Below are 26,069 nucleotides of genomic sequence, written 5' to 3'. Positions count from 1 at the left end.
CACTATTCCCTCATCAAGGTCGTCGATGAAGATGTTGAACAAGACCGGACCCAGCACCGACCCCTGGGGAACACCGCTAGTCACAGATCTCCAGCCGGACTCTGCGCCACCGATCGCCACCCTCTGAGCTCGGCCAGTCAGCCAGTTCTCAACCCACCTTACCGTCCACTTGTCTATCCCACGCCTTCTCAGCTTTGCTAGCAGGATGTCGTGGGAGACAGTGTCAAAAGCCTTGCTAAAGTCAAGGTAGATGGCGTCCACTGCTCTCCCTCCATCAACCCAGCTGGTGATTCCATCATGGAAGGCTACAAGGTTGGTCGAGCACGATTTCCCCTTGGTGAATCCATGCTGACTACTCCTCATAATTTTCTTCTCTTCCAGTGGCTTGGAGATGGCATCCGGAACAAGCTGTTCCAACAGCTTTTTCAGGGACAGAGGTGAGACTGACCTTTCCAAGAGCTCCACATCCTTCTTGTGCTGGGGGCCCCAGGCCTGCACGCAGTATTCCGGGTGGGGTCTCCCAAGAGCAGGGTAGAGGGGGAGAATCTCCTCCCTCTCCCTGCTGGTCACCCCTTTTTTAATGCAGCCCAGGACTTAGTTGGCCTTCCGGGCTGCAAGCGTGCGCTGCTGGCTCACGTCCAGCTTCTCGTCCATCAGGACCCCCAAGTCCTTCTCCGCGGGGCTGCTCTGAAGTTCTTCTTCTCCCAGCCTATAGAGATACCTAGGATTGCCCCAGCCCAAGGTCAACGCCTTGCACTTATGGCATCCCTTCCCTCTATTGTATCGACTGCACCGCTCAGCTTGGTGTCATCTGCAAACTTGCGCGATTCTGTCGTCTATGCCATTGCCAAGGGTGTTGAAGAGCACCGGTCCCGAGCCCGACCCCTGAGGGACGCCACTTGTGACCGGCCTCCGCCCAGACATAGAGCCATTGGCCACAACCCTTTGGCCGCGACCAGCCAACCAATTCTTTATCCACCCAACAGTCCATCCTTCAAAGCCCTACCTCTGCAATTTAGAGAGAAGAATGTGGTGAGGGACCACATCAAAGGCTTTGCTCGGTCCAGGTAGCATATCCTATCCCAGGACTGGTTTCAGCCGTAAACAACAAACAGTTATGAAGAGAGATGTAGCTTTGTAAATATTTTTGTTGCCTTGGGTGAATTGGTGTCTGGTCACATTGATTGGCCCACGTGGTAGCTGGGAGATGGCCGACGGGGAGGACTGAGATGTTAAAGCTGCCTGTGGTTGCCTGCCCCCAGCCCCGTCCCCGTGGGCCATCCCGATGGCAGTAGCGCCCGCCTGGAAGCTCAAACTGAAGCGAGCGTATTCTGATGTCATTACCCTCCAAGCCTGTCAGAGAGGCAGAAGCGCTGTGGCCTCCTCAGGCAGGAACTGCACGTGTGGGGACGGCCGCGTCCCTGCCGCCGTGTCGGGCCAGTTTGAGCTCCGCTCTCCGTGCGGCTGCAGGGCACCGCGGACCACGCTTGGGCAGCCTCGGGGGGCGCTACCTAGTTTTCCAGAAGCTTCCTCCCCAGCTGAGCAGAAACCCAGTTGTGATGCGTCAGGGCTGAGCGCAGGCTTTGTATTCCTTCCCGCCACCCCCTGCACGGGAGGTGCAGCTTTCCCCCTCGGAAACACCAGCAGTTGAAGTGGGGCTCTCAGGGAAGGTTGTGGAGCAAGTTCTGAAAAGGTAAGGCCTGCCCTGGCAAAAGCGGGGATTTGCCTGCAGGGAGCAGCGCCCAAAAGCCACCAGTGCGTTTGGGGTGGAGCTGATAGGGTCATAAATAACGCTTGGGGCTACGAGCGTGAGGTCCCACATCTGGTCCGGGGCAATCCTAAGCACAAATCCAGGCTGGGCGGAGAATGGATTGAGAGCAGCTCTGAGGAGAAGGGCCTGGGGGCGTTGGTTGATGAGAAGCTCGTCAACCGGAGCCGGCAATGCAACGTGCGCTTGCAGCCCGGAAAGCCAACCGTATCCTGGGCCGCATCAAAAGGAGGGTGGCCGGCAGGTGGAGGGAGGTGATTCTCCCTCTCTGCTGCTGTGCTCTTGTGAGGCCCCACCTAGAGTAAGTACTGTGTTCAGCTCTGGGGTCCCCAGCACAAGAAGGACGTGGACGTACTAGAAGGCGTCCAGAGGAGGGCCACGAAGATGACCGGGGGCTGGGGCACCTCTCCTAGGAAGGCAGGCTGAGGGAGTTGGGGTGGTTCGGCCTGGAGAAGAGAAGGCGCCGGGGAGACCTTGGAGGGGCCTTCCAGTACCTAAAGGGGGGGGGGGCCCTACAGGAAAGCTGGGGAGGGACTCTTTGCCAGGGAGAGGAGCGATAGGGCCAGGAGTAATGGTTTTGAAGTCAGAGAGGGTAGACTTAGGTTGGATAGTTGGAAGCGATTCTTTCCTGAGAGGGGGGTGAGGCACTGGAACGGGTTGCCCAGAGAAGTGGTGGATGCCCTGTCCCTGGACGTGTTTAAGGCCAGGTTGGATGGGGCTTTGAGCAACCTGGTCTAGTGGAAGGTGTCCCTGCCCAGGGTGGGGGGGGGGGTTGGAATTAGGTGATCTTTAAGGTCCCTGGATTACCCCCTCAGTGGGGAAACAGGGGAGGGTCCTGTCATCAAAAAGCATATAAACTGTGTTTTGGAACTAGTAGGTGTGCTCTCCTGCTTGTGGGGCGCCCACCATTGCAATCAATCGTGAGTAAATTACTACTTCACTGAGATCCTCGCCTGAGCCTAAGTTATTGGCTACGGAGTGTTTCTCGCAATTTGGGGGCTCGTCCGGGATCCAGTCACCTACCGGGGAGCCCCACCGCCGCAGCAGGAGGAAAGCATGCCCCGCTGATTTCAACGGTCCTGTGCATTGACGGTGGCGGTTCTGCGGAGAGCTGACAAGAGGGCCCGAGACTGATTAAAGAGGCGGGATCCGTGAAGTACTGGGAAAGAGAAGAAGGTAGGCACTCCGGGTTTGCTAATTGATCCGGTAACTCTGTGCACAGACCAAGGTAAGAAATGTTAAGTATTGCCTTGGGGGTCGGGTGAGACTCTGCGTGATGTGTGATTGAGACGTTCTTTTGTACGAAGCGAGTGTGGAGTCCTGATCTGCGGTTCTGTGGCTCCGTGAGGGGCGCGGCCGGAGACGGACGAAGCGTGAGATAAGGGAGAGAAAGGAAGAGTCTCGGGAAATTTGGTGTACGGTAAGCTCTTGCGCAGGGAAGTGCTTGGAAGTACACCAGGGAAATTTGGTGTACGGTAATCCTTGCACGGGGGAAGTGCTTGGAAGTACACCAGGGAATCTGGTAAATTCATAGGTGTGTGGTAGCCCTTGCACGGGGAAGTGCTTGGCAGTACACCCCCATTTTCCAGAATCGGAACGTTAGTGTGAGGTACCCTGCAGGAGGGAAATTTCTGTAGCAGCACACTGACAAGGGCTAGGAAAAATGGGAAATATCCCTGGGGGAGTGCCTACCAACAGTTCTTCCTGAAGAATGATAAGAAATTGGAAACGTAATCCCAAAATTAGAGGAGATTGTAGAAGGGGAGAAAAAAAATTAAATATTGTGTATCAGTCTGGACAAAAGAACCAATTAAGGAAACAGCAGTATTTTGGCCAAAATACGGGTCTGATGAAAATTCAGGCTTTACGTTTATGTGTAAACAATAAGCTTCCTTTTTCGGAGAAGGAGCCAAGTTATGCTCCCTATAATCCTAATATTGTACCCGTGGCAGCAGCAGTCACTCCAGGAAGGGAGACAGGGACTGTAGTTAACACTGTCCCTAAAGAAGGATCGTACTCTAGGCTCTGTCAAGAATTAGAACAAGGTAGAAGATATATTGAGAATTTTGCCTTCCCTGATACTAACAGTACTAACACTAACGGTGTATCCTCTTAGGTGAACTACCCCCCCTCCTTAGCAGCAGAGAGGTTAGGACTTTTAAGAAGGAGAGGAAGTCTTTATTCGAGGACCCCAACAGCCTAGCTGAACAATTAGACCAGTTCCTAGGACCTGACTTATACTCTTGGGGGAGGGAATTATGTCTATAAGTATGTTGTTTACAGGGAAAGAGATGGGAATGATCAGGAGGAGAGCTGCTATACAAGAATGGGAAAGAGCTCATCCTCCGGGACCAGGGGTACTACCGGCAGAGCAGAAATACCCACTTGCCAATCCTGGCTGGAGTAAGGATAGTGTGCAACACAGAAATCATATGAGAGACTTGGGGTCAGAATGAGAAAGTACTCGGGGATGAGTCCCGAGGACCCGGTATCCCAAGGGCTCTTGAAAGTTCATTGTGTGATTAAAGCCTGGCAAGATATGCAGAAAATGCTCCAGAAGGTGGGGGGATGTAGTGAACAGTCACTGGGGGGCCCTCCTGCGGGAGGCCCTGGAGGTGTGTGTCCGGAGGGGAGATGAGAAGGAAAAGCAGAGAGCGAAACTAATGGTATTGACAGTGCAGCGGGTAGTGAGGCAGAGGGTTGGAGAAAGAGGAAGAAAATCTTCAGGGGGAGTCAGGGCCAGGATGGAAAGGAGAGGAAGAGAGATGAAGGAATGGCAGGCAAAGAAGGCTGCCTGTGTTGTGGCCTGAATCCTAGCAGGGACAGGCTTTGATAAGATGTTTTAAGTGTGACCAAGGATTCCCAGGGGATGCAATGTATGATTACATTGTACCAAGAAAAGACTGCCTGGGGAAATGAGGCCTGTAAGTCTCTCTTTGCTGTTCCTTGTGTGATAGCAACATCGCGGTTCCCCCTGCATTCTCTACAGCTATAGGTAACCATACAGCTTGCCTCTCACGGCAGGGTGTGAGTGCTACCCAGCATCTGGGAGAATTTGCCTTGTGCTACCAAGGACTTGATGGGAAACTGCTCAAGACTTGAGATCCCCACCCAGGGCAGATCTCTGGTGGTACGGTGGAGGGAAGATCTTACGGTCCACCCTACCATATAACTGGGGAGGCACTTGTGCGCTTGTTCGTTTAGCTATACCCTTCACCCTGGCATTTGAAAGAGAAACATCACAAATACCCAGAAGAAGTTAAAGAAGCTTAGGAGTATCATTCGATGACAGAGTATACGTAGATTCTATTGGGGTGCCTAGAGGAGTTTCCGATGAACAGAAAGCCAGGAATCAAATTGCTGCAGGGTTTGAGTCACTGTTCTGGTGGGTAACGATCGATAAGAATGTGGATTGGATTAATTATATTTATTCTAATCAGCGGAGAGTCATAAATTATACAAGGGATGCGATGAGAGGAATTGCCGAACAACTAGATGGCACCAGCAAACTGGCTTGGGAAAACAGAACATCATTAGGTATGATGCTCGCGGAGGAAGGAGGTGGGGGGTGTGTGTGTGATACTGAGCAACCATTGTTGCACTCTTACACCCAGCAATACTGCCCCAGATGGCTCAGTAACTAGAGCATTGCAAGGGCTTACCACCCTTGCCAGTGAATTGGCAGAAAAAGTAGGCATATTTACATCCTTGATCGTAGTTGTAGGAGTTTTGACAGCCATTGGTTGCTGCATTATCCCCCGTGTAAGAGGACTAGTACAGTGGTTAACTGAAACCGCACTATTGAAACAAATGACCATGGAGCCACCACCTTACTCAGATAAGGTGATAATGAGGAGATGGAAAGCAAAGAAAGCGAAGGAGAAGACGAAATCTACCAAATTACACCTTAGAGAAAGGTTTTTCAAAAATCAACGGTTTATAAAGAAGAAAAGGGGGGAATTGTCATTTATAGCAGTTGGGGGCTCGTCCGGGATGGCTTTGGTTCCTGAATTCTGATTTGATCTAGGAGAGGCGCCTCACCATTTGGTGGCTCCTGTTTGAGTCAGGTCGGTACTAATGGCATCTTGAACCTGAATAAAGGTAAGCAAAGAATTTGATTTTGTTACAAGCTCCCTTGCCGGCTGCAGCACTGTATTTTGCCCGTAATTCTGCGCGCGAAGATCCGAACGAAGACGACGGAGTCGTAAGCATTTAAGGCGTATACCGTTTGGTTGGGTGGGATTCGGTTGCCTGCGTGTGTAAGAGTGTGACTGAGACGGAACTTAGTTCCGAAGCGAGTGTGGAGGTCTTCTAACCGCGGCTCCAGTCTCCCGCGAGGGACTTGGCCGGTGAAGGACCGAAGCGATTCCTATAGGATTCGTGGGTGGGTGATAGGTCCTGAACCCCCTGCAAGACACTCTTACTAAGGTAACCAAGGGCTGTGGGAATTGCCATGGTAAAATTCCTAGATGGGTCAGACAGAACTGAAGACCAAGGACCAGAAGAAAGGGAGCAAATTACCAGACATACCACCAGAAAGTCCATTAGGAATAATGATTAGCGGATGCCCCTAGGTGCAGCCTGAGTGTTTTGCTCGGAGGGGACTCCGCTCTCGGCCGCTCACCGCAGGAGCAGACAAAGGCCTCCTGAAGCTGCGGACAAGCGGTATGTTTTCAGCTGCTGGAGGGATACTAACTGGAGTGTTAATAATTGTATGTCTTATTCTTAAACGTGCAGGTATTTTGTGTTGAAAGCGTTTGTGTAAGGGTTTGAAACCAAGTGGAATGAGTCACTCCACGAAGAACACAGTCAGAGGCAATACTTGTTTGGTTGGTTATCATTCTAAATTATATTCTTGTGGTATGAATGAGATGTGCTAGAGGCCTCTCTGTGTGATTGCATGATTGTGCTGTGGGAGTGAGACGCAGCGTCGCTGCGAAGCGAGTGCGGAGTTCCGATCTGCGGTTCCGTGTTCTCCGTGAGGGGAGCGGCCGGAGACGAACGAAGTGCGTGACAGACTGAAAAGAAGTGCTGTTTTATCCAAGTGTTGATTGGTGGTGCCCAATATGTGGGCCTGGCAGTGTATCTTGTGATCCTATTTTTGCTCTTAAATGCTTTGAGTGTGACAAGAAAAAAGGCGGGAGCATTATCTAAGTAACTAACAGTTTAGAAGCCTTGGTGTATTTGCTGTGGTGTTTGGTCAGTTTCCCAACACTTCTTCTTATCTTTTTCCAGCCTGTACTTTCACCAAAGTCTCAGTCAAGGGCCAACTTAATTCCATACCTTTCTCCCTCCAGGATGCTCTATACCGTATTTCATCCCATTTTCCTTCTCTCTTCCTTCTTTCACTCTGGATATTCCTATTTGAAGTGGCTAGCCTGGCCACACTTGAAACATCTTATCAAAGCCTGTCCCTGCTAAGATTCAGGCTGCAACACAGGCAGCCTTCTTTGCCTGCCATTCCTTCATCTCTCTTCCTCTCCTTTCCATCCTGGCCCTGACTCCCCCTGAAGATTTTCTTCCTCTTTCTCCAACCCTCTGCCTCACTACCCGTTGCACTGTCAATACCATTAGTTTCGCTCTCTGCCTTTCCCTCCCATCTCCCTTTCTGACACTCGCCTTCAGGCCTCTTTGCCATTCTTGTATAGCAGCTCTCCTCCTGATCATTCCCATCTCTTTCTTTGTAAACAACATACTTATAGACATAATTCCCCCCACCCAAGAGTATAAGTTAGGTCCTAGGACCTGGTTTAATAGTTCAGCTAGGCTGTTGGGGTCCTCAGTTAAAGACTTCATCTCCTTAAAACTCCTAACCTCTCTGTTGGTAAGGAGCAGGGAGGAGTTCTCCTAAGAGGACACACAGTTAGTGTTAGTACTGACAGTATCATGAAAGGCAAAATTCTCAATATTTTCTCAATATTCTCAATATTCGCTCCACAAGCAGGAGAGTGCGTCTACTAGTTCCATAACATAGTTTATATACTTTTTTTTTTTTTTTTTTTTTTATTTTGAGGAACAGGACCCTCCCCTGTTTCCCCATTGACTGGGTAATCCAGGTTCACAATCTATCTGGTGCTTCACAGACAATAGATGGCTTTCAGTTGCCAGCCTGTTAAATTTCAAATTTCTTTTGACTTTTATACTCTTTGAGGTGGTAATTTTTCTTACACAGTGATTTCCGTCTAATTGCTCTAAGGATTCTGGTTGTCTACATTTTACAAGGTCGCCTGTTAAGCTTTCTTATTATTGTAAGCATATCTTAGTACCACGTTCCTTCCCTCTAAACAATGTAACTCTGCAAAAACAACATTTCTATTCCCACATGATACACCTATTTCCAGCGACTTTCTATATGAGCTTCTTTGAGTGTTTTGCTGAGTTTGGCTGAACCTATCTTCAGGAGGTGATCAATGTGCCTGTTCCTGTCCTGGTGTCCATTCTGCTAGCCTGTTCCTTTTCATTCCTTCTTTCTACTTCTTTATTGATGACATAACTTCATCATGTTGCCTTTTTATCTTGAGGACAGCTTCCCCTCTTACACCCTTCACACCACAGCAGTCCTTTTCAAAAACAACTTTTCATTTGTCAAACAACTTTGCCCGGCAACAGCAAACACCCAGCAACTTCCATTGAAAACCCGAGATTGCATGGCTTCTCCTGAATCACCCTTCTTTGTTCCCTCTAAACTCTTACATTCCTGATGGCCTCATCTTTAAGAGTCTGATGTTTTCATCAACCATGGGGCTTGCTGACCCCCATGGCCATGCTCCCACATCTCCCCCTTCTTTATTCATATCAACCATCTTCTTGACACGAATTACTACTCCATATATCACATGACTCTTGAAAGACTGATTCATTCTTTCTACTCTGACACAAGACTGGGGCCTGGGGGGGAGGGGGGGGTATGCAGATCCCAACTAATACCTAATAGTCTGATTATCTCAGTAACTATCTTGGCTATTAATTGTGGACCTCTGTCTGATGACATTCCCAAATGTGATATATGTCGTCCACTGATTCTTCTGCTACATCACTGGTCCCCCTGCCGCTACTGCCATCACAGGCCTTTGCTGTTATACCCCCTGGTGACCTGAACGTGCCTTTTAATCCAGGCCCTATTGGCCTTGAAAAGGAGATGGATATGTTTCCCTTTGATCCGGGAAGAATAGGATACATAAGGCCTGAAGGCCAAGTTGCTTAACAACTTAAAGCGAGACATATCATTCCCACGACTAGCCCTGGAATTCTTTGGTGTTTGTAATCAAGAAAAGGAATGGAAAATGGAGACTGTTATATGATCTGAGAAAAATTAATGAAGTCATGGAAGACATGGGAGCACTTCAACCAGGATTACCAACTCCAACTATGCTCCCCCAGTCATGGATATTAATAGTAATAGACTTAAAGGATTGTTTGTTAAACGCTTGCCAGAATTCAGAAAACTTTGCCATGTTTATGTTTCAATTGGTACCTTTTCTGATTGTACATAGGTATAGGCATACTCGGGTTTCTTATGAATACGTAAAAACAATGTTCTGTATATTTAGAAAGTTCGATGTTAGTGTGTGCTTGTTGGTAGTGCATAGACTCCCCGCACACCCAGCACCGTTTACTTGCCTTTTATAAATATTACTAAATTCAGATTGAGTTGTATCTTCATTTATAACACCAAAGGTATTCCAAATCTCGGGATTACCTCTTTTAACAAAGCTTTTACTACTTTTGCCCTATTGGTAGTGACTTGCGGAAAACAGACTCCACAGTCAGTAAGATTGTAAAGTAGGTATGTTTATTCAGCGCTGGGAAGCATGGGGGGTAGTCCCACTAAAGTTGTGGGCACCTGACGCGGCAACTTCCCTTGTTTTTATGCAGTAAAGAGTTACATACATGTATGCATGAAGTTTCCCAATACACCTATTCATAACATGTCCCTGCTTCATATTAAAATTAGCTCCAAGGAGTCATTTCCATAAATTCCTCCCATCTGCGCTTGCACAGTGTATTCTGGTGGTGGTCTTCGGGGGTCATGGGGATGAAGATTGATGATTCTTCCTCCTCACTGCTAGTTGACCTCTTGTCTTTGCGCAGACTCAGTTGCTCCTTGGCTCTTGTCCATCTGTAGGACCAGTTTCTACCAGTTTCTTAAGATAGGCTCACATTCTTATTAGGAGACTGACCTTGGTAAGGGGCCCAAGGCTTCTTGCTTTAGTTAATTTGCACAATGCACCATAGTTAGCAAAGACACTAAGTAGCATCCTAATTTAATGCTCTCAGCGCTCTATCACTACTTGATAAGATTCTCCTAACTCCCTCTCTCAGTATGACATGGAAAAGCCTCAGGCCAACCTGTGTATGTGTCCAACGAATACTTTAGCCCCCCCTTTTCCTGGCATTTCGGTAAAGTCTATTTGCCAATACTCTCCAGATGCCTGCCCCTCAGTAGTTTTTCCAAATTGAATATTATTCTGTGGTTTTGGATAATTCCTACAACATATTTCACACCTCTCTGTGACTGGCCTAATAGTCTTTGCAATATTCCTGCTAATAAATAACTTCTGTAAATGCTTTAGCAAATTTTCTGTTTCCCAGTGCACAGCATTATGTCCTTCTTTCACTAGACTATTCATAAGGGAATAGGATACCACTACTAGACCTGAGGGTGCAACTGCCCATCCATTCTGCCAGTTTTCTGTAGGAAAGGAATTCGCAGGTGGCTTCATGCTGTTTCACACGTCCCTGAATTAGAGATAATGAGGAAACAAGTGGTAGAAACAAAAACTTGAGCAAGGTTGAGATAAAGTAAATTGGCTACAGTGTTAAAGATGAGCTTTGGGCAGTGGCCAGTTGCTGGCTGGCTCAAGGCATGTGTCTGAGGGTCTCTAACCAATTGTATGACAGATTCGGGCGAGTGGACATTGCTTGGGGCTACAGGGAAAGTATACGTAGTAGTGAAAAAGGGTAATAAACGTCTCCTGTTCAAGAGCCATCAGGAGTCCATGTCTTGCATCCCTTCAGTTTTCCACTTTTAAAGTTTCAGTTAATCTTAAATCTTGCTTATCATAAATAGGGTTTTTCTGGAGAGAAACTTTTCTCTGGCACTATAGCTAGTACTTCTTTTTCCATGCCTTTTTCTGTAGACCGTTTTGCAGCTAAATCAGCTAGTTTATTTCCTCTTTCTGGGGTGGTTCACCCTGATTGGTGAGCTTTACAATGCGTAATAGCAATAGCAAAAGGGATTTGTATACTCTCAAGTAAACTCAGAATTTCTTCCTTATGCTTTATCTCTATCCCTTGTGCAGACAGTAGTCCCCTCTCTTTCCAAATGGCTCCATGTGCATGCATTACTCCAAAGGCATATTTTGATGTCCAGATGTTTACACATTTGAAGCAATCAAGCTCAGGTTTACTTTTTGCATATCAAGTTGAGAGAAACATGGCAAGGTTGACCACAGCTCTAGTCTTGAGGGTCACATCATCTGGTTCTATCAGTGCCATCTGATACTTTAGCATTCTGCTAGGGAAGAGACAATGTTCCCCCTTCTGATCCAACACTGTAGTTACCATGTCTGGAACATAAACAGTTATTTTCTGTCCCATGGTGAGCTTCTGGGCCTCTTGTATTAACAATACTGTAGCAGCCACCGCTCTCAAGCATCCAGGCTGTTGTTGACTTACTGGATCCAATTGCTTGGAAAGGTATGCCACTGCTCGCTTATATTCCCCCAAGTGTTGGGTCAGGACACCAAGGGCTACAGCCTGCCTTTCACAGGTGAACAGTTCAAAAGGCTTTTCTAAATTAGGCAGCTCTAAATCCAGGGCTTTCATCAAACTTTTTTTTAAGCTGAATATATACATTTCAACTTTCACTGGTCCACTGAAGGGGGCCTTTGGATAACTTCAGTAATTCATATAAAGGTTTCACCATCAATCCATCATTAGGAATCTATATGCAGCACCATCCCACCATTCCCAAGAAAGCCATAAATGAATATTCCAAGTTTCTGGAAGTTGGCAAATAGCTTCTTTCCTGTTATTACTTATCTGTTTCTGTCCCTTTAAAATTTCAAAACCTAAATATGTTACAATTTCTTGTACAATTTGAGCCTTCTCCCAGTGAGACCAAGGAAATTTAATAGACTAATTTGTGAGTAAGGTAGCACCAGACATACAAAGTTTCTAAACTTCCTTCTATCTGAATAAACATAGTCAAGGTTTGGCCTATCTGTTCATAAAACATTTCAGCTTTGTCTCTATTGTTCTATCAGGGAGAGAACCATATGTCCTTCTGGCTCAGTATTATATCAGTATTGTAATTTGGTTTTAAATTATGTGATTGGAATTACTCTGTCCATGCTCAGTTATTTGTTGCTATATCCCCAGCAGTAGCATTCATCTACTAGATTAAATTTTTGGAAGAGATTTTTTACATCTGGAAGTTTCATTGTTCATTGTAGTTTTAAGGTTTAGGGAAATCAATTTTAAGTTCAATGAAATGAATGAAACTGAGAGAACCCTGTATTTGTCAGATTCACTGGAAATCAAAGGCTATGATCCCAATTTGTACTTCTATAGTGTATTAAATGCTTCTAAAGAAAAATAGGGCATTTGACTACTTGGGAACTCAAGATCTGAAGCGAGTATCTCTACATGACTGACTAATACTTTGTATAAAACAAATTTACAAGCACAGTAAGGTTGAAGAGTGGTGGAATTACTCAAATCACACAGAACAGGTAAAGAAAAAAGCAGCAGGTTAAATATTCTGAGGATGTGCCCAATCGCTGCAGACTACACAAAAGCTTTATACATATGCTCAAACAGTTCATTTTTGCCTTCTGCACTTGAGTATCCCGCCAATTGTTTAATGTTGGAATGAAAGTGATTATGCATTCCTTTGTACCCATTTGGGGGGGGGGAAATGTCTGTAGAACAAAAACCTTCAAATCTCATAATTTTGTATTTAAAGTATTTAATATCACTGAGTATTAGATTTATCTGACAGAGACTGTAAACAGCTTGTAAATACACCAAAATTACTACAGACAGAGAACTGAGCACCTAGGATAATACATCCACCTTGCCTTACTTATTGTTTGACCAACCACTCTAGTGCTTATGATACCAACCACTCTAGTGCTTATGTAAATAATGCTAACTCACACATCAAACAAAAGCTACTACATTTCTAGGTTGTGTATGTCTCCGATTGAAGTTTCTTGCAAAGCCTCACCTAATTAAGCTCTAAAATGCTATTTGAAAGCATGGGAGCCACACATTTTAAAGAATAAAAAGCAAGCAAAAGGCAAGCAGTTTCAACTGACATGGAGCAGTTGTTAGTGAGTCACAGGAGATAGGCACTTTGGTTTATCCACAGTCAACATCAGAAAAGTTTTTAGCATCATTGGTGAACCATAAGTCCAATCCAGTGCAAGCTCAGCTGCCCAAGGAGTCATAGAATCACAGAAAGGTTTGGATTGGAAGGGACCTTAAAGATCATCTAATTCCAACCCCCCTGCCATGGGCAGAAACACCTCCCACTAGATCAGTTTGATAAAAGTCCCGTCCAGCCTGACCTTGAACACTTCCAGGGATGGGGCATCTTCAACTTCTCTGGGCAACCTGTTCCAGTGCCTTACCACCCTCACAGTAAAGAATTTATTTATAATATCTAATCTTAACCTACCCTTTTTTAGTTTAAAACCTTTGCTCCTTGCCGTATCCCTCCCCAGATTTCCTGTAGGGCCCCTTTTAGGTACTGGAAGGCCCCTCTAAGGTCTTCCCAGAGCCTTCTCTTCTCCAGGCTGAACAACCCCAACTCCCTCAGCCTACCTTCCTAGGAGAGGTGTTCCAGCCCCTCTTTGTGGCCCTCCTCTGGACTTGTTCTAATACTTCTGTTATAAATGGCTCAGGATTCAAATTAGGATTAAATAAAAAATAGGATTTATTGAAAGAATATAAAGGAATAGAGGTAAGCAAACAGCGCTGGGTGCACCGGGAGTCTCCACTCCACCAGGATGCACACCAGTTACATCAAGCAGCTGATTTTTATGCTCCTAGACTAATACATATTCATTACTACTTCTAAAAAAATAGATTATTATAATTAGCTTCCGGGGTCCAGTCCCTCCTACTGGAGCATGCGCAGTCTCCTCTGGGGGTCTCTTCTGGGGGTCTTCAGGGGTCTTTCATGCTGAAGGCTCATAGTCTTCCTCTCCCCCTTTGTACTTACTGGGCACCATACCAAGTTTATAGAACATCCTCTTCAAGTCTTGTCTCCCAGCCGTCCTTCAGCTTCTTTCTCCTTCCTCTTTATCTCTCGGCCCCCCCTAACCAGATACCAAAGATCCACATAGTATCTCATAACAGTCACTAGTTGTTATCAGTTGTTCTGAAACTCCCAGACATCAAACACAAACAGCTTCACGAGTAATTAAAACATTCTTCCCCAGCCATTCACAGACACATCTATAGCAGTGTTAGAAATAGAAGTCCGGAATAACAAAAGCAAACAGGTTCATAAATTTAAGGAGTGTTTTCTGAAGACGTGATAAATTGACTAGAATGAGGGGGAGACTGGGACACACTGCATCTGTGGTTCAAGAATTAAATTGCCAGTGCAGGGCCCAGAGGCAGACAGGATTCAAACAAAATTGTTCTTTATGGACACGAATTGTTAAAACATTCCTCACACTTCCATGTCCTTATGTCCTTGTTCTGGGGGATCCAGAGCTTATGTTGAAGGTTGAAGTAATTGTGAATGATGTCCAATTAGCCATTATAAGCTGTGTTCAGCGTACATATCACGATTACGGATTCACAAACAACATAATATACCCTCAGTCTTTGCATTCCATGAACTACCACAGCCACACTTAAAAGAGTTTGGTCATGTTCAATGAGAAATACCACAGCTAGATTTACTGAGTAGTGCAATTTATTAAAGCAACGGGTACACAGGTTCTTTGAATTGCAGGTGATAAATTCACTGTCTGTAAAGCACATACAAATATCAAAAGTATGAGTAACACAGCCTGGCTATAAACACGTTAAAAGATATGAAGCTCCACTATAGAGATTTCTAAGTTTCCTGGGGATGCACTTGGTATAACCAATTGTTCAAATCTTACCCAAAGGCGTCCCAATGCAGGGGAAGAGAGGCTCAGCCCGTTGACTGATCCCAGAAGTCAGAAGGGATCTTTCCTTGCATTATGGTATCTTCCCTAACATCCTCTCTCCCTTAAGCTAATTTATATACCATTTTCTATCTTTTAGGTGGAGCTTGAGTGTGACTCTAGTCATGCATACCTTTGTTATGATTGGTGTTAAATTTTCTCGCTTTGCTTTTATAGACTAGAAAAAATTTAAAGTGCATGCTCAGTGAGGTGTGGTTACACCTTGGAGGTGGGTAGCTTTTGGGGTGGAGGTGTGTTTTGGTATTATAATGATATTATAATGGGCAAAGTTCACCAAAAGTACAGCATTTTGTCAAAAACATGACAGGCCGTTGGCTCAGGGTAGCAAATGTGCAGCTTATTGGTTCCAGTGTGCACAAGAACAGTCAAGTTCCCATCTTATCACAGAGCCTAGCTGTGGTGTCTCCACTCTGCTCCACACTCCATACCATTCCTCTTAGAATCAGCACACCAAGTTCCCTTGGTGAGGTCAACATCTATGGTTGGAGGCCTAGGGAGCTTCTATGTAGTGCAGCTACGCTCCACCCTGAAAGCTTCTTCAGTGCTGTACCTTTTCTTTATAATGTAAATATCAGATTAATTTCCAAGTCACCTCAGGCAATTATTCCACACCATCTCATGAGAGCAGAGTAGAGGGAGAATCACCTCCCTCAACCTGCTGGTCACACCTCTTTTGATGCAGCCCAGGATACAGTTGTCTTTCGTCTACTACATCCTACTAGCCTTCACACTGCTACTAAGGATGTGGGTCTCCTATGTCATGTTTATCTGCCTCATCTGAACATCTACAGTGTCCCAGAGCATTTCAGGGGATGTTTAGATACCTATGTTTATCTCTTAGTTGATATATTCAGTGAAGTCAGGGGGAGGAAATGATTGTCAGATTTGAGACTTCTGAATGGAGCTGGCAGATATGACAGGATCCACACATTTTCATGTATTTCTAGAGCGGTAACTAGATGCCAGCTGCATTATCCTATGGTATCTCAAATGACAAAAAAAGTTTGGCTTAGTCTGTGACTAAATAAGTCTCATGTCTATTCACTATAATGGAAATTCAGACATCTAGCTGACAGACAGATCATTCATATTGATATCTAGATTTAAGTTACAATATTAAAATGTACTCTTACTCAATGGGCTAGATTAATTTGTTTTATTGTATAAATAAATGATGCCTTTCCAAACACCAAAGGTTGTGTACCCTAGCATCCAAATGACATTCCAGATAAGGCATAAGTCTCCCACAAAATTCCCATGCTATATAAGCCTTCCCCATATAGGGATCTTGGATACCTATTGAGACAGGGAACAAGATAAAGGATGTTGATTTTGCAGGTCTTAGCTAACACATCTGTATGTTAACTACAAGGACAGGATGACACTAAAGATAAGGGAGTAAAAGACTGTATGCACATAGATAACAGAAGCAGCAAGAACTGGCTTGGACTGCTGAAGTCTGTCAAAGAAATAAAGGGTCAGAAGTTTAGCAGCAAGGAAGACTTCTGGCCTTCATCAAAACACCACCAGAATACGCCTGATGACCACCCAAGGACTCTAGTACACATGCGAAAAGGGGAGGTGTTGCAGGAAGAACAGCCGAAAGCACGACAGACACTAGTATGGTCAGATCATGCTCCCTCTTATTACCCGAATAGCCTGACTTTTACAGCAAACTTAACAGGGGCGGATAGTGTCTCACAAGATTATTGGTCAAAAGCACTCAGACAAACAACTACAAGAAAACAACCTCCTTGTGATTAGCAGTCACGTAGACCTTGTCCTTGAAGCCAGCTGCTGGCAACAATATTTTTTAAATTCCTCAATCAGGCGATGTGGGAACACTGCCATGGGAACTTCTCATAGTCATCCTGGTAGCTTGGTTTGCTCAGCTGCAGCAAGCCATGGGATCTTTGCTGTTTCAAAAATACCTCAACAATTCCCCCTTTTTCTTTTTGAGCAAACCAAGCCTGATGTAACAGTTTTGCAAGTAACCTTTAACCACATTTATTACAATACAACACGCAATGATGATTAACACCACAACAAACAGAATCCTTAATCCCTCTTTGATTAATCCCAGTAACCATCTATGCATCATTTCAAACAAATCAGGGAGCCACTGATTGAAAGGATTGATATCATATTGAATCTTTCTCATGTGCTCTTTCAGGAAAGTAATGGATTTGTGAATTGACTCACTATGATCAAAAGGGTTTAAACAGCACATTCCCTCAAAGTCCTCACACCCATGCCCTTGAGCCAAGAGCAAGAAGTCAATAGCAGCTCGATCCTGTAAGAGCGCATGTTGCAGACATCTCCTCAAGTATCTGGTAACATCTCCTCAAGTATCTCTGTCGTGGCATGGGCTTGCTTCTCGGCCCAGCATGCCAATTTTTCTAAGTTGTTAAGTGCGGCCACAGACGCCACTCCTGGCACGAAAATTGCCAATGCCACTCTAGCTGCAACACGAAGCAATTCAACATTATCATTGCAGTCCGGTGCGAGCAATGCCCATTTATGTCTGGTGATCTCACACAACTGTGACAAGCTAGGAGCAGATATAGTGAGTTTATCTAAGTAACATGGACCTCCGATAGCATTTACAGGGATACCTTGCCAGGCCCTATCCCTGCAAATCAGAAAAACATCAGGAGGTAAGGCCATAGCTGTACGATTGTTCCAAACGCTGTAGTTGTTACCCCTTGTCTCCATGCTATAAGCCCCTAAACCCTGCCTAGCAGTGTCATTGTAACCACAGGTGTTATTTGTATTTCTGTAACTGTATGGCCCTTTCCAATTTCCTGTAGCAGGATCTCGGTAATTCATTCTTATTTGTGGTAACACATTTGGTGCTTCTCTATTTATTGTTTGAAAATGAATACTCGCAGGAGGCTCTTCTCGGTCACTAGTCAAACATAAGTGATTCAAGACAACCAATGCCGTGGACAATCGCCCATCGATGTTCTTGACCTCTTTTAATCTCACTAATTGTTCCTTTAAAACCTGGTGTGATCGTTCAACCATCACTTGGCCTGTGGGAGAATATGTGTGAGATATGTTCATCTGATTCATGTCAGTATGGAACAATGCTAGGGCCACATGGTATGATGAATGTGACCTTCTGTCTTACATACCCTTGTATAACCACAAGTCTAAGAAAAACAGAGTGGTTAATGTATATAGTTCTTGTATCTTGCAAAGGAATGTTTTAGCAATTCGTGTTAATAGAGAGCTTGAAGGGAAATGTCATTGTAGGTTTTTCCTTGAAGTCTCTGATATCTGGGGGTTTCAGAATAACTGCTAACTATTATGACTATTGCATGGGACACTATGCAAGTCTCTGATATCTGGCCAGGAGATTAAGGAGACGGGGAGAGCTGAAGAACAACTAAAAGACAAAGCTTGCAGGGGATGTTGCACAAGTCTCTGACATACAGCCAAGTTGGACAAAGGAGAAGGACAAGAGGGAGGAAGACTATGAGCCTTCAGCACCAGAGACCCCCAGAGGGACCACTGGAGACTGATACGCATGCTCCAGTAGGAGGGTTTGGATTCTGGAAACTAATTATAATAACCCTGTTTTTTTTAGAAGTAGTAATGAATATGTATCAGCCTAGGAACATAAAAATCAGCTGCTTGATGTAACTGGTGTGTGTCTTGGTGGAGCAGAGACTCCTGACACACCCAGCGCTGTTTGCTTACCTCTATTCCTTTAATAAATTGTAAACTTTGATTATAGTCCTGTTTTGAAGACTGAGCCATTTATTACAAATGGGGGCTCGTCTGGGATGGCTTTGGTTCCTGAATTCTGATTTGATCTAGGAGAGGCGCCCCACCATTTGGTGGCTCCTGTTCGAGTCAGGTCGGGGCTAATGCCATCTTGAACCTGAATAAAGGTAAGCAAAGAATTTGATTTTGTTATGAGCTCCCTTGCCGGCTGCAGCACTGTATTTTGCCCATAATTCTGCGCACGAAGATCTGAACGAAGACCATGGAGTCGTAAGTGTTTAAGGAGTATACCGTTCGGTTGGGTGGGATCTGGTTGCCTGTGTGTGTAAGAGTGTAACTGAGACTTCCGAAGTGAGTGTGGAGGTCTTCTAACCATGGTTCCAATCTCCTGTGAGGGACTTGGCCAGTGAAGGAAGTGATTCCTATAGGATTCGTGGGTGGGTGATAGGTCCTGAACCCCCTGCAAGACACTCTTACTAAGGTAACCAAGGGCTGTGGGAATTGCCATAGTAAAATTCCTAGATGGGTCAGACAGAACTGAAGACCAAGGACCAGAAGAAAGGGAGCAAATTACCAGAAAGTCAATTAGGAATAATGATTAGAAATTGGAACAATAGGGGCCCCAGAAACTGAAAGAGTAAATTAAAAATGGTCCAGTATTATATGATAGAATGACCAAAAGAACCCCTAAGACCCCATGTATTTTGGTTGATATTTGGGTCCACGGAGGACGGGGTCTGTCAGGCTTTGAACATTAATGTTAATAGTAGAATACCCGTGGATCCGGAAGAGAGCAAGTATGCTGCAGCTGAAACATTGGAATTAGAAATTAGAGAGCAGTTGATTAAGAATGAATATGTGCTACAATTGTGATGTACTGTGCCTGTGCTGCGCTTAGACCTCCAGATAACAGGAGCCTCTCATACCCCGAGAACCAGATCAAAACAACATCATGGTTCGGACTAATCAAGGGGTCTGTTATATATGGTGATGGGGAAACCGTGAGCCTTTCACCCACAATGACCACTACAAAGAGAATTATAATATGAAGCGGGGATAGGATATACATATGTATAGGCGTACTCGGGTTTTCTTGTAAATATGTAACAGCAATGTCCTATATATATTTGGAAAGTTCGACAGTTGTGTGTGCGTGTCGGTAGAGCATAGACTCCCCGCGTGCCCAGCGCTGTTTACTTGCCTTTTATAAATATTCGTTTATGTTATTTATGTATAAATATTCTTTTATGTTATTCAGAGTTGAGACTTCATTTATAACAAATTGGTGACCCCGACGTGATCTTCTTGGACTTTGGATCTGCGACCGGTAAAGGGAGGCGCCCCACGTAGTGGCCATTGCTGATAGCGGCGCTAGAGTTCAACAAGATTTCGAACATAAGAGTCAAGAAAAAAAAAAAAAAAAAAAAAGAGCTTTCCGTCAGTGACCCGTAATCTTGCGCGCAAAGACCCGATTTGTGAGTATACCATTCGGTTGGGTGGGATTCGGCTGTGTGACTGTGTGTAAGGGTGTGACTGAGACAGAACGTAGTTCCGAAGCGAGTGCGGAGGTCTTCTAACCGCGGTTCCGATCTCCCGCGAGGGACTCGGCCAGTGAAGGACCGAAGCGATTGGTCTAGGAATTTGTGGGTGGGTTAACCACTTGCAAGACACCTCTACACAAACACAGCCAGGGATTCGGAACCTCTTTAAGGTTTCCAGGGATTCGGAACTTATTTTAAGCTTCCAGGGATTCGGCCAGGGATTCGGAACCTCTTAGAGGATTCCAGGGATTTGGAACCTCTTTAAGGGTTCCAGGGATTCGGAACTTATTTGAAGGTTCCAGGATGGGTCTGGGGGAAAGTAGATTCTCTGACCTGGGAGACTCAGAGAGCCCAGACATTCCACCAGAAAGCCCATTAGGGATAATGTTAAAATATTAGGATGTTTGGGAATCGAGGAAAGGAAAAAAATAAAGAAAAAATGGCTCAATTTTGTATGATAAAATGGCCAAAGGAACCTTTAAGGCCACATGTTTTTTGGCCAGTTTTTGGATCCTTTGAGGATTGGGTATGTCAGGCATTAAACCGCTATGTTAACTCTAAGGAGCCTTTTAACCAAGAAGAAAGCGGTTATGCGGCTCTATGGGTAGGAGCCTCAAACGCATTTCCCCCAAAACAAATATTCGCTTTAAATACAAGAACTGACAGGGGAAAGGAAGAATGGGAACCTCAGGATAATATACCCCCTCCCTATTCACGGCAACCAGAACCGCCACATTTTGAAAGTCGATTGCCCACGGCCCCTGTTCTCTATCCCTCTCCTCCTTCACAAAGGACTAGAAGTAAGATAAGGGCTATAGAAAGGGAGGAAAGTGAAACACGAGGCCTGACTGACAATTTAGGAGGCCTTTGCCCTTTGAGGGAGGTACCCCTTGGGGGGAACCAGGGGGGAATAGGGTTTGTAGTGGTCCCTTTGAACACGTCAGATTTAAGAAATAGGAAACCTTTTAGATGACCCTTTAGGAGTTGCCGAAAGGTTGGACCAGTTCCTAGGTCCGAACATGTATACCTGGGAAGAAATGCAGTCCATATTAGGAATCCTCTTCACTATAGAAGAAAGAGGAATGATCAGGCAAGCAGGAATGAGACTGTGGGAAAGACAAAATCAGGGAGGTCCTCCAAGGGATGTGAAATGGCCAAATACCAACCCTAACTGGGATCATCAGGCTGCTCAGGGGAGGCAAAATATGAGGGATCTTAGGACCATAATGATACAAGGGATAAAGGAATCGGTTCCAAGGGGACAAAATATAAATAAAGCTTTTAACGAGTGTCAGTGCAGAGACGAATCTCCAACTGAATGGTTAGACAGGCTGAGAAAAAGCCTTCAGATGTACTCGGGTATAGATCCTGATTCCCCTGCAGGAGGGGCACTGTTGAGAACCCAGTTTGTAGCAAAATCCTGGGAAGACATCCAAAAGAAATCGGAGAAACTTGATGATTGGCATGAAAAAGGATTAGAAGAATTATTGAGGGAAGCACAAAAGGTCTATGTGAGGAGAGATGGGGAAAAACAGAAGGCAAAAGCAAATGTTTTTATGGCAGCAATAAGGGAAAGTCAAAAACCAAGTGGACAGGAAAGCAGGAAAGGATCAGGAAAAAAACAGGGTGAAAGAGAACCCATGGATAAATGGAAAGGACAACAAGATAGAATCCCTATCTGTTACTATTGTGGCAAAAAGGGGCATCTTCAAAGGAACTGTAGAAAAAAGAAACAGGGTGAAGAAATGTTTAAGGAAGACTAGGGGTGTCAGGGGCTATATCTTTTGGGGACACGAACATCGAATGAGCCCTTGATAAAATTATTAATAGGTCCCCAGAGGGAAGAGGTGTATTTTTTGGTAGATACTGGAGCGGAGAAATCAACTATTAGAAAATTACCAAAAGGGGTTAAGGAAGGAAAGAGGAATACCATGGTAGTAGGAGCAAAAGGTGAGCCCTTTAAGGTTCCTATATTGGAAAATATAGAAATAGAATCAGAAAAGAAACTATGTCTTAATGACCTATTGCTGGTGCCTGAGGCTGAGCACAATCTATTAGGAAGGGACTTAATAATAAGATTAGGGTTGGAAATCAAGAGCCAGGGGGGAGAATTAAAAATTCAGCTATATACCCTAACCCAAGAAGATGAGGGAGAAATAGACCAACAAGTATGGTATCAAGAGGGAGATTCAGGAAAATTAGATATGGAACCCTTGGTAGTATAAATAGTGGATCCACAACAGCCAATAAGGATTAGGCAATATCCTATCCCATTGGAGGGGAAAAGAGGACTCAAACCAGTTATAGAAAGGTTGCTCCAAAAGGGGATGCTGGAACCGTGTATGTCCCCACATAATACCCCCATTTTGCCAGTAAAAAAGGCTGATGGATCATATAGGTTGGTTCAGGATCTTAGGGCTGTGAATCAGCGAACCATAACCAAATTCCCAGTGGTGGCGAAGCCATATACTTTATTAAACCACCTAACACCTCAGCATAAATGGTATAGTGTAATAGATTTGAAGGATGCTTTCTGGGCCTGCCCATTAAGTGAAGGGTCACGGAATTACTTCGCCTTTGAATGGGAAGACCCTAAAACAGGAAGGCGACAACAGCTTAGATGGACTGTACTTCCTCAGGGATTTACTGAATCCCCAAATTTATTTGGCCAAACCTTAGAAAAATTATTACAACTTTTTGAGGTAAAGGGGGAAGTAAAATTGTTGCAATATGTGGATGACCTATTAATAGCTGGGGAGACTGAAAAACAGACACGGAGAACCACTATTAAATTACTTAATTTCTTAGGGAAAAAAGGGTTGAAGGTCTCAAAATCTAAATTACAATTTGTGGAAAAGGAAGTAAGGTACTTAGGACATTGGCTTAGCCAAGGAAAGAAAAAATTGGATCCTGACAGGGTATCTAGGATTTTAGCCCTGTCATCACCCAAAATGAAGAAGGAAGTGAGGCAACTGCTCGGCCTCTTGGGATATTGTAGGCCCTGGATTGAAGGGTTTAGTGAAAAGGCAAAGTTTTTATATGAAAAAATGACTGGAGAAAAAATTAAGTGGAACAAGGAAGATGAGGAAAAGTTGAGGTTGATCAAGAAAACGTTAATAGAAGCTCCAGTGCTGAGCCTCCCAGATTTAGAAAGACCCTTTATTTATTTGTAAATGTTTCTAACCAAACTGCATATGGAGTACTAACTCAAGAATGGGCAGGAATCAAGAAACCTGTGGGATATTGTTCCAAACTATTAGACCCTGTGAGTAGGGGGTGGCCAGTGTGCTTACAGGCAATTGTGGCTACTGCCTTACTGATTGAGGAAGCTAGAAAAGTCACTTTTAGGGCACCTCTGAAGATATATATTCCACATAATGTTAGGGGAGTACTCCAGCAAAAGGCTGAAAAATGGTTAACTGATAGTAGGATGCTGAAGTATGAGGCCATCCTGATCGACTCCCCTGATTTAGAACTAAAAGTAACTGCTGCACAGAGTCCTGTACAATTTCTATATGGGGAACCCCTAACAGAAAGACAACATAACTGCGTGGAAATGATTGAATTACAAACCAAAATCCGACCCGATCTCGAGGAGACAGAATTAGAAACAGGGGAAAAATTATTTATTGATGGGTCATCCAAAGTAGTAGATGGAAAAAGAAGATGAGGATATGCCATCGTAAATGGGGATATGGTCCTAATAGAATCGGGACCACTCAGTGCTGCCTGGTCCGCTCAAGCATGTGAACTTTATGCATTATTACGAGCCCTAGAACTATTGAAAGGAAAAAGTGGCACTATTTATACAGACTCTAAATATGCTTATGGAATAGTCCACACATTTGGGAAAATTTGGGAAGAAAGGGGACTCATAGGCACCCAGGGAAAAGGGCTGATTCACCAAACTTTAGTTACTCAAATATTGCAGGCATTGAGAGGACCTAGGGAGATTGCTGTGGTACATGTCAGAGGACATCAAAAGGGAACTGGCTTCCACATAAGAGGGAATAACCTAGCTGATAGAGAAGCTAGGGAAGCAGCTCTTAGGAAGCATGATGTATAGTCCTAACCCTACAAGAAACAGATAACGGAAAAGGGACACAAGAGAAAAAGTATACAGAAGCAGAAATAAGAATTATAAAGACCATAGGAGCAGAACTGAAAGAAGGAAAATGGATTCTGCCTGATGGAAGAGCAATACTGCCAAAGGAACAAACTAGGCATCTACTTTTACGGCTACACCTACAAACCCACTGGGGAACAAAAGCACTGAGTGATCAATTTCTAAAATTTTATGGGTGTGTAGGAATATATGAGATAGCCAAACAAACCGTCCAAGGATGCTTAACGTGTCAAAAAGTAAATAAGAAGGTGATTAGGCAAGCACCTGCTGGAGGAAGAATTGCATATCGACCATTTGAGAGAATACAGGTGGACTTTACTGAACTACCAAAGGTAGGACGATATAAATATCTGTTGGTAATCGTGGATCAACTAACACATTGGGTAGAGGCTTATCCTGCAGCACAAGCCACCACTGCAGTGGTAGCTAAAAACCTGTTGGAGAATGTTATTCCTTGCTTTGGTTTAATCGGGAGCATTGATTCCGATCAGGGGACACACTTTACTTCAAAGGTTTTAAAGGACTGTGGCCCTGGGCATTAAATGGGAATATCATATGCCATGGCATCCTCAAAGTTCTGGACGAGTCGAGAGAATGAATCAGACAATTAAACACCAATTGGCCAAATTGATGATTGAGACTCAATTATCATGGGTAAAATGCTTACCATTGGCATTGCTAAACATAAGAACCATGCCACATGGGGAGACTGGAGTATCACCTTATGAGATGCTTTACGGTATGCCGTATTCCCAAGGAATGCCCTTAGATCATTCTCTGATAGAAGACTATGAGACCCAGAAATATGTGATAACTCTGGGAAAACAATTGAACGAACTTCGGGAGAAGGGGGTGTTGGCTCAAAATGTGCCCTTGGGGTTCACAATTCATAAAATACAGCCTGGAGATAAAGTGTTGATAAAAACTTGGAAAGAAGAATCGTTGTCTCCACATTGGGAAGGTCCTTATCTTGTCTTGCTTACTACAGAGACGGCTATAAGAACGGTGGAAAAGGGGTGGACACATGCATCACGAGTAAAGGGACCCGTAACAGGAACCTGGAAGGTTGAGTCTACTCCTGGAGATCTGAAAGTTAAGCTTAAAAGAACTTGAAGTATATCAGGGCATACCTACCCTTTGGATGCTAATTGTATGTATATTAAATCTTGTATTGATTAGAATATTAGCAATCATTGGAAACTCATATAAAGGCCCTAATAGAAGGATTTGGGGACCCCAAAATCCCATAGGGAGAGTGCCACCTCCAGTAGAGGAACTGCAACATCTTGAATTACCTGAAAATTTAATAATAGGTGGGAAAATTTACCTAGATGATTGGTTATCTGCTTTGAATCGAGCCCCCACTAACTCGTGGAAAAGTTGAACGCAAATAGAAGAACCATCGGGTGTGTAAGTCTGAACCATTTCCTAAGAAGCATCAGGGAGAGGGCAAGACTGCAGAAGGGACCAGTACTGTGGCTCAAGAAGGTTTACCAAGGGCTGCAACCCCTTAGGGTAATAACTGCTGGGTAACATGGCCTTTACCGGACCTCTCCTAATTACATGCTATTGGTCTCAGAATTGTAGTGAATGTATTGTTAACACCTGGAGGGGAAGAATTCAGGAACAAACACTACTATGCCTATTAAACCTATGCTATGGAAACCAGAGTATGCTCGATGTAATGAAAACAATAAGATAACCAG

General features: G+C 44.5%; 1 long non-coding RNA gene across 1 annotated transcript; it reads left to right on the top strand.

Moving 5' to 3' along the window:
- The first annotated feature begins 296 nt into the window (after window positions 1-296).
- Window positions 297-25,529, top strand: LOC309889406. The gene is made up of 4 exons (XR_014319227.1): window positions 297-312; window positions 382-437; window positions 19,955-20,171; window positions 25,352-25,529. It is a non-coding gene; the product is annotated as an uncharacterized lncRNA (long non-coding RNA).
- The last annotated feature ends 540 nt before the right edge of the window (window positions 25,530-26,069 follow it).

Source organism: Aythya marila (assembly GCF_965140915.1).
Source record: "Aythya marila genome assembly, chromosome: W".
Lineage (NCBI taxonomy): Eukaryota > Metazoa > Chordata > Aves > Anseriformes > Anatidae > Aythya > Aythya marila.
This window is presented reverse-complemented; position numbering and strand designations above follow the sequence as displayed.